Source organism: Triturus cristatus, chromosome 7 (genome assembly GCF_964204655.1).
Source record: "Triturus cristatus chromosome 7, aTriCri1.1, whole genome shotgun sequence".
In the NCBI taxonomy this organism is placed as follows: domain Eukaryota; kingdom Metazoa; phylum Chordata; class Amphibia; order Caudata; family Salamandridae; genus Triturus; species Triturus cristatus.
In genome coordinates, this window is record NC_140590.1 from 652,559,894 (window position 1) to 652,569,622 (window position 9,729).

Here is a 9,729-nt window from a genome sequence, read left to right on the forward strand (position 1 = left end):
ACGTCCTCTAAATTGCTATTTGATCTACTGATCATTCTGAGACTCGGTTTCTCTCATTCTAGGTTTTGAATTATTCTCTGTTTCCATCCTCCTGCAGCTGAAGACTTCCATATCTGCCAATCGAGGTTTGCCTTTTTATCCATGCCAGAGGAGGCCCTTTCACAGTAGTTCATATGAGACACCAAGGAGCTCCCATGATCACACATGGCTTGAATTTTACTATTTCCATCGCTCATTGCGACACCAATACCTTAACGTAATTTGCAGATTTTACCAGTACAAATATATTTTAAGCAATATAGCGTTGCCAAAACATGTAGACTGGGGTGATTGAAATTACGAGTGAGTAAACATCGACCTGCGCATCCAGAACAAACATCTTTGTGTGGATACCTTCATACCTGCGCGTGCGCGTGTGCTCTTACAATGGCAATGCAATAACCATTAACAGCACAGCTCAACTCGGGGCATATATACAAGGGCTTTATCTCTGCTTTTTTAAAGCCAATAAAGCGGAGATAAAACTATCGCCCTATTAACAAGAGGATGCTAACATGCACTAGCGCATGTTAGCACCCTTTTACCCAATGCCTCCCTTTGCATCTCTAATGAGATGCAAAGTGGGCGTCACTGGGCAGTACAACCATGTAAATATCGCTGCTGTGCACATCGCGATATTTACAAGGCTGCCAATGCATTTTAGCAGACTTTAGTTTTGGGCAAAAAATGCTGTTTTCGCCGAAAACTAAGGTCTGCTCAAATGCAGACTTAGGCATACCTAATATGAGGGTGGATTGTGCTGATACGACCACATGGTCGTATCAGCAAGGTTATCGCCGTTTTGCAGGGAACATCGCTGGAAAACCAGCGATGTTCCCTGCAAAACGGCGATTTCCCAGCAATCGCTGGTAATTACATCGCCCTGGGGAAATGCAGTGTAAATAACGCGCTAACAGGGCAATATAATCCAGCGATAGACGGCGATAAATAGAAAAGCGCTAAGCACACTTTGCGTTTATTTATCGCCGTCCTTGTAAATATGCCCCCTCCTCTTCTAAGTAAACTCCGGATAGTCTACTGGGGGCCTCTCACTGTACCGGCCATGCACAATGCGCTTATTGTCTCCCGCTAACTTAGTACACAACTTTCTTACATGGGATGTTATGCTATGTTTATACATCAAGAACTCCTGTCCATACCTTGTCCTACCCGCCAAACCCTGCTACCCCAAACAATTTCCTCTCTCATTGTCTGTATTGTTTTGCTTTGTTTTATTAACAATCTCAATAAAAATAATCTGAAAAAAGCACAGCTCACTTTGGCGACAAAACCAGTCCGCATTAGCACAAAAGGGCGGCCCAAGCTGACCTTTTGCCCAGTCCTGCATGGCCTTGCCCTAGCAGTAAGCCCGGTTTTAGCCTAAGCGCCTGGAAGTTTCCAGCTTTCCCCTTGACGTTGGTCCACCCCTGCTTTAGAGTCTGTTCGGTAAATGTGATAATCTTGTTCACACCTTGCCCGGCTTCTTTCGCTGTCACAGCAGAGCTGATTTCAGATAGAAGGGACGCGTCCCGAGCCGCAGATTAAAAGAAGCGATCCCCGAGCGCGCGGAATGTCACGGAAGGCGCCTTCCATGTTCCGCGTCGCATCTGATCTTTAACGCGGAGCTCTTTGAACCCGCGAGTCTAAAGACGGTTTTCAGCGCGCTGTACAGAAGCAGCCGAAAGACGACCATTCCGCGCTCATAAAATCGAAGGGTCACATGCCCATGCAGTCACAATGAGGGTTTATCTTTTAATGCTTTCATGCTATTCAAATGTTCAAATATATATGAAAAAGGTACCGGCGCATTAGAATACTGGAATATAAAGCCCCCACAGGCACAGATATCCAGGATATTGTCACCTCTTTTTTTGTACTAATCATGACAGGTTGTCTGAGGCTCCTTCAAACATCTGCCTTTATTCCTCTCTCGTGTCTCTGAAGTTGCTGATTGAAACATCTCTGCCTTTCTTATCGGAGTACATCCTTTTGCTTTTCTTCTTAGGGCAAACTCATGGACTGCTTTAACATTCATTGATATGAATGGAGTACGTCTTCCAGGCTGGGCTCCTTTCTTCCGGGGGCGTGGCTTGGCGCGAGGCAATTAGAGAGAAGCTGTGCCTGAGTGGAAAAGAGCCCTATTACCTTTCAGTGATACATATTCAAAGTAGGGCCCCGGGGACGCAAGTGGCCCTTCTGACCTCGAGATGCGGTCCCCTGGTCGACAGCAACACTCGGCTGCTGTTCACTCGAATCAGCTTTAACATTAAATAGAGGTTAAATGAACTGCAGGCGTTTATTTACAGTTTAACTGAAGTTAAAAAAGGAAGTATTAAAGGTGCCCTGCACCACTTAACTTAAGGAGCACCTTCAATTTTAAAGATCTCTTGCGACAAACGTGCACAAACATGATAAGGTCTCTACAAAATTCAAAAAGTGTATTTCATTAACATGCAGAGGCAGTTCACCGCAGTACCCCAGATTATACCAGTGCATTGAGAAGTATTTTTTTAGACTGATAGTTTGCAAACATGAATTTAGAAACATTCAAGCTTTCCTCTCCCCTGGCAACAATGCAAGTAGTGAACTGAGAGGCAAGTCAGTTGCTATGTTCACCCTCTGAGTGGCCTGGGTTGCTGTTATACTTGGGCAACATGATAGTTTATCAAATTAAACACAATAGAAGTTTATTTTCCCGCACATATCATGAAACCATGTATTTTGAAGTCTACTCATATGTGATAACAAATAAAAAGGAGGCAAAGTGATATAAAATAATTCCCTAGGATCACACAATTTGGTCAAGGGAGGAAGCCAGTATTAATCCCAGGTTTTCTGATTTGACAATGTGCAATTCATTCTTTATATGTACATGCTTCGCTTCCCCTATGCTCATCTAAGATTACCACTCCCACCCCCCACCTGCTACCCCGCTGGCATCAATGCTGCCTTCAGTCACAGAACAGGCCAAACTTTTTGGCCCCCTGGAAAATGTTTACCAATGTCCCACCTGATAGTCCTCACACTGAACACTTGTGTGCACAGAGCACCCACTGACCAGAGATAACCACACCTCTCACCGCAGACCATGAATCGATCTTCATTGAAAACTGTAACATCTAAAAGGAGACAAATAGGGCCTTATTGAGACCAGTTGGGCCTGCAAAGACCGTTGCCTACACCCCTTCGGAAGTCTACCTGCCATATTTACATCCCTCTGTCATTGACCACCGTATTTAGAGATCTCTGTCATTTCTGCAAAAATTCTCCTGCTGGTAAGGTTGAAGCACTTTTTTGTAGAAATTAAATACCGTCTGGCAGCGCATTATCCTTTGTTTCACAAAAATAAACAGCCAAGGCTTCTTTTTACAAAACGAAAAATCAATGGCTCTAATACATAGAGTTGTTTCCTCTCTGCACGAGTGGGCAATTGTTTTGTTGTGGACACAAAATAAGAGCTTCAGAAAACCTGTCCTACATATGGTGGGCCCTCCAATGCTCTGAAGCCTGCATCCCAAGGGTCAGCCATGCTTCCCGCAAAGGGCTCCGCACCTATATATGAGACGAGGAAGAACTGCTTCTTTCCCGCAAAGTCGAAAATGGCTGAGACCTTCTGTAGCATTAAACCACACCAGTTTTATAAATTGTATTAGAGTATTTTTTACAGACTGGACCTAGCAAAGAGGGTAGAGGAGAAGTTTACAGAGAGGAAGGATATGGCCTAATCTATACTGGTTAAAGATGTCCAGCCAAATGCAGCATGTAGATTTGTTTTAAGGATGCAGCCTTGCATGATATGAGGAGTACACACATTTGTAACTTAACTCGTGGGAAACAGGAGGCATTACTCATTGGAAGTTAACTTAGTACTTTTGAAGGAGAAGATGGTATGTTAGTGTTTCTATTTTATTCCATTTGAATTTATATTGTATTTATTCTACATCATACGTCTGAGTATGCCACTAACTCGTGTTTTATAATTCAACACAACTCTACGAACTTAACCATGTTTTTAAGCTTTACCTCACGTCAAGAACTGATCCAAGTATATAACCCCAGCTATGCTGCCAGCACCTTCTTGAACTAGAAAGTACTGCTACAAAAGACTATCTGTGGCAAAAGTATCAAAATACTACTTCATAGGAAACAAAACAGTTCCCTGCTTAATGTCAACATTGAGAACAGGATTGACCACTGAGAAAATAAGGTGGAAAATGGCTAACTACCTCCCTAGCAACTTTGGTTTGTGGCACTGCATTTTAAAATTCTCTTTATTCTGTCATTTTTTTTCATTTATGCATTTATTCAAAACAAAATACATTTTTATATTTTTCAGTAACATATGGCTCATGAACACAGAAAAATACAGATAGAAAGAACAGTGGGTTAAGCACCTGGTAAAAGAAGTGCACTTATTTTTTCTAAAGCCATGTAGGATCTGTCTCTACAAACAAAAATCACAAGCCTCAAACTCAACCTAGAAAATATTCCCAGGTTAAAAAAGAATCAATTAAACCCTTAACCCTTAACCAACCCACACATGCCTGTGTCAAGGATATGTGTACACAATTTAATTTATGTAACATTAATGGAAGCTGTCAACAAAATTACCTCATTGAGGCCAACCTCATGGCAGAATCATTGCCTGATCTGAAGATACCCTGACCATCTTACTCAACCATTCAACAACTACAAACAACCTTATAGACCACCAAAGAGAGTTTTAAGACCTTGGGCTAACGTCAATTACACTTTCTCATAGACTAGCATGCAACCCAATTAATTTCAACTTTCTTAAAGTCGTCTTTCACCTCTTCGCCAATAGCTCGGTTGCAAATTTCCAGCTAACCTTCTAGGGTCAACAAATTCCCAATTCCAGTCATCAAACATAAGCGAAATATCCACAGAGTGTAACTAATCAATTATACCTAGATACTAGGACCATCATTATATGCACTATTTGACCTAATAGCTTCTGTTGTCAACATCAACACCGAGGTGCTGATTCAAATCCTATCCATATAATTTAGGTGTATACCTAAACTGGTAGATCTCCTTTATAATGCCATTTGCAATGCCTTAAAATCTGTATTAACCCTATCCTTTTCAACCTGTGCAAGTGCCGTTTTTGGGGTAACCCACTTAGGGCGACTAAAGCCAAAAGAACAAATGATGGACGTAATGCTGAACAATACAAACATTCACTCCAGTCACAAAGATCTGGGGTTAATCCACTGGATACAAGCTAGCCTAGCTGATGAGGGGTGATACCCCGAAACCGGTCCCAGGATGCTTGTTCCCAGTCCAGGGAGGACCTGGCTTGGCAATACAGGCTGGACTGTTCCCATGAGGTGCAGGGTCAAAACTCATTTGCCTATGGCTGGGTTCAAACTGGTTGGAATGGTGAGCAAAAAAATGATGGATTAAACCCAGATCTTTGTGACTGGGGGTGAATGTTTGCATTGTTCAGCATTCTGTCCAGCATTTGTTCTTTTTGCTTTAGTCGCCCTAAGTGGGAGGTATGCTCAGATGTGGGTCCCGTGCTCACTGCACTACTGGATTCAAGTTAGCCTGGCTGAAGAGGGGTGATATCCCAAAATTGGTCTCAGAATTCTTGGTTCTGGTCTAGGGAGGACCTGTCTTGGCAGTTCGGTCTGGCCTACTCCCATAAGGAGCAGGGTCAAGACTGATTTGCAAAAGGCTGGGTCCAAACTGGGTAGGCGTGGTGAGCAAAAAATCAGTGTATTAAACCCAGATCTTTGTGACTGGGGGTGAATGTTTGCATTGTTCAGCATTCTGTCCATCATTCGTTCTTTTTGTTTTTGTCGCTCTAAGTGGGAAGGGTATGCCCAGATGTGGGTCCCGTGCTAATTGCAGCACTGGATTCTAGGTAGGCTGGCTGATGAGGGGTGATACCCCCAAACCGGTCCCAGGAGGCTTGTTTCCGGTCCAGGGAGGACCTGGCTTGGCAATTTGGGCTGCATGGTTCACATGAGGAGCAGGGTCAAGACTGGTTTGCAAATGGCTGGTTCCAAACTGGGGTTGCGTGGTGGGCAAAAAGTGATTGATTAAACCCAGATCTTTGTGACTGGTTGTGATTGTTTGCATTGTTCAGCATTCCGTCCATCATTTGTTCTCTGTGTTCTTTTTGCTTTCATATTCATAAAGCACAAATCTACCAGGAATTTATCTGTGCTTTTTACCTGAAACAACTGATAAGTTACAACATCTCTTTACAAAGAACCAATATAATGTAATAATATTCAAATAACAAAAAGCAATACATGTAATAAATATGAGGCATAGGAATGGTCAGTTCTTCGTATGCAAGATAAAAGAAAATAAGGTCAAATGAGGGAGAAAAAGGAAGATGATTTGAAGGAGAGACCAGACAGGGTAGAAAAGAGAGTGAGATAGAGAGAGAGAGTGAGAGAGAGACAATAGGCCATGCAGCAGAGAGGATGAATGTAGGAGAAAGTGGACAAGTTAGAACAGGAATTAAGGAAGTGGTGATACTAGGATGATTCTGCTTCACTTGAGATGAGTTAGATGTCTAGACCGAGAATTGATTTTTCAGTTTTTACAAAATAAAATATTTGCAGGATATTACATATCTTCCAAAATCATGGAAAACTATTTTTACCTTCCACTGGATATTCGCCATTGAGCACCCACCAGCACAGAAACATTGTGGGGAAATGCTTAAGGGAGATGACTACAAGAAAACATTGTCAAAAAAATGCAAAATATTGTGGATACAGATCCTAACCGAAGAAGAAAAATGGAATAACATCTGCACTTGATGGGGTATATGTCTGCTGCAAATAAAAACGCTTATGCTTGAGGAATGTTCTAGCCAAAAAGGACAACGTACACAAGGACTACAAACCAGAACTAAGACATCTGCACCTCTTGTGAATAATTGTGTAGTGCAAAAATTCCTACAATGAACAAGCATTTACAAAGTCAATTGGTGTCACTTTGTCAGTGCTTTTTTGTTTCCGCTATTAGCTTTGCAATTGCTGGAAGCATTTAAAATGCAACAGGCCACCTTTTAATTATATTTGTTTAATATCAAGATAGCTGTCACGTCGTGTGGAGCGATGTGGTGTGATGCAACGCCGTGGCAATCTTAAAAGAATAGAAAATAATGTCAATCTTTCAACATAGCCACCATGGTGGCATCATGTCCCGTTGCATCTCATAATATTGCATTATGTCATACTGCATCACATAGTGTAGTTTCCAGCTTGAAAGTACAATAAACACACTTTCAAGATAGCTAGTTTCTGCTGCTGGCTTTGGCCATGCCAGCCAATCTTAAAAGCACCAGGCATTGGCAAAACCAATGACGGCAGACAGAGTTGACTGGGAGATGGAAACCAGGAGAGAGTCAGGGGAGGGAGAGAAAGGCTGAGGAAGGGGAGAAAGAGGCAGAGGAGAGCAAAGAGGGAATGTGATTCAGAGTCACAGAGGTATTTTGAGAGAGCGTGGGAGACAAATGATGAGGTAGGGGAGGTTGGAGAAGTGAGATGAAGAGTGTGAGTGTTCTCTATGAACATTGATAACGAGAAAGAAGCAGAAAATGCAGTCTCATTGATTGATAAATGAGAAATACGCCAAAAAGAAAAGGAAAATAGTTCTGATACATCAGCACTGGAAGGATACAACTCTGTCAATCAAAAGTGAGAAGAAAGAAGAAATGCTCCAGGGATAGGACAAGAATTGTGAGGAAAGGCATCCATTAAAGCAGGGATATCAAAAAAGATATGAAATTCATGCAATCATGAGCAAGGGGTGACCCGAAGCCTACTCTATGAACTACTGTATGCAACACTGCCCACACCAGACGGCTGAATCTGTCAGGAGTGAGACCATAAAAAGTGGATATCCTGAGACAGTTCTGAGAAAGAAAATACTTCCTGTGAGGACTGATCTTTTTTAAATGTCATGATGAGCCACTACTGAAGGACTATGAGACTTCAGACCCAACAAATAGAAAATGCAGTGAAGAGGGAGTATGCCATGTATGGCAACACATTTGGAATGATACTTACATATACCGACAAGTCTACTGCACTGTTCTCATTTTAAGATGACCAAAAACTTTTTCACCATTAAGCTATTTATTTATTTATTTGAACTTATAACGCGCAACAGCTACCCACAATGGGTTTCCCGGCGCGAAGGGATAGACTCAAGAAGAAAAACAGACCTCTAGAAACAGCACCATGAGACAACTAGATCGACATACAAATCACTGGAAGAATAATGTTTTTAATTTTTTTCTGAAAGTGAGAAAATTCGTCTCCATTTTCAAGGTGGAGGGTAACGCATTCCAGTATTTAGGGGCTAGATGAGAAAAGGCCCGTCCTCCCATTCTTACAAGCTTAAATCGAGGAATAACAAAATCACAATTAGCAGAGGATCTAAGTGTGCGATTTGGCTTGTAAGGTTGGACAAGGTTTCGCAGGTACTTCGGGGCCGAGCCCTGCTTAATTTTAAAGAGATAGCATATGGCTTTAAAGTTGATACGACTGGAGATCCTGAGCCAATGTAGGTCACGTAAAGCCTGGAAGGCTGACTGTCTTCTAGGGATATTGTGAGCGTGCTGCGTTTAATCTTGTAATCTTACCGCCGCTTTCGCGCTAGTTGCGTGTTTTTAAACCTACCTGTTCTAATATTTAATTTCACTCCTGTTGTTTGCCCTGTTTTTATAGAAGCCCCTTACCTGCACATTAAATCGTTGAACTCACCGCACTTGGCGGGCCCTTGTCCTGACAATTCTGATTTTGGCGGCCATCTTGGGTGGGTGGGACGCCGGACGGCTTCACTGTTGCTTGATGGTCTAGACGTCATAAGGACGCTAGACCTCTACTTAAGGGGGACAAACTAGGCGCTCATTCACTTATGGACTACTCTATTACTTGCGTTGTGATGATCGCCAGTTTGTGAGCGTGCTGCGTTTAATCTTGTAATCTTACCGCCGCTTTCGCGCTAGTTGCGTGTTTTTAAACCTACCTGTTCTAATATTTAATTTCACTTCTGTTGTTTGCCCTGTTTTTATGGAAGCCCCTTACCTGCACATTAAATCGTTGAACTCACCGCACTTGGCGGGCCCTTGTCCTGACAATTCTGATTTTGGCGGCCATCTTGGGTGGGTGGGACGCCGGACGGCGCCACTGTTGCTTGATGGTCCAGACGTCATAAGGACGCTAGACCTCTACTTAAGAGGGCCTCGTTTTCGCGCAGCGGATACGCGCAGCGGATCGCCGAACTTCCGCCGGAGTTACGCCAGAGTTTAGCCCGTCTGTGCCCGTCCGTGCCTGACTGGGCCAGGGGCCATGCCTCCCTCTACGAGCTCCTGCGGTAGAGTCAATTATTCAGGTGAGGTCTTAAAATCCCTTTGTCCCACCCGTCACACAAACTGCACCGTATGCTCTCTCCCGATTTGTAAGTTTGTTTGTGCTGGCTGAGGCTATTCTCTTGGTAAAGTGTCCATGGGTAAAGTAACACATCAGTCCTATACTCGGGGTAGAAGGCGGAGATGGCACCCACATCTTATTAGCCCTACACTCCAGTTTTGGAGTATAAATTGTCGATCCCTCCCGAAACATAAGCATCATATCTACGACTTTATTGTCGAAGAGCAGCCTGATGCGTTGTTTCTTACCGAAACTTGGCTTCAGG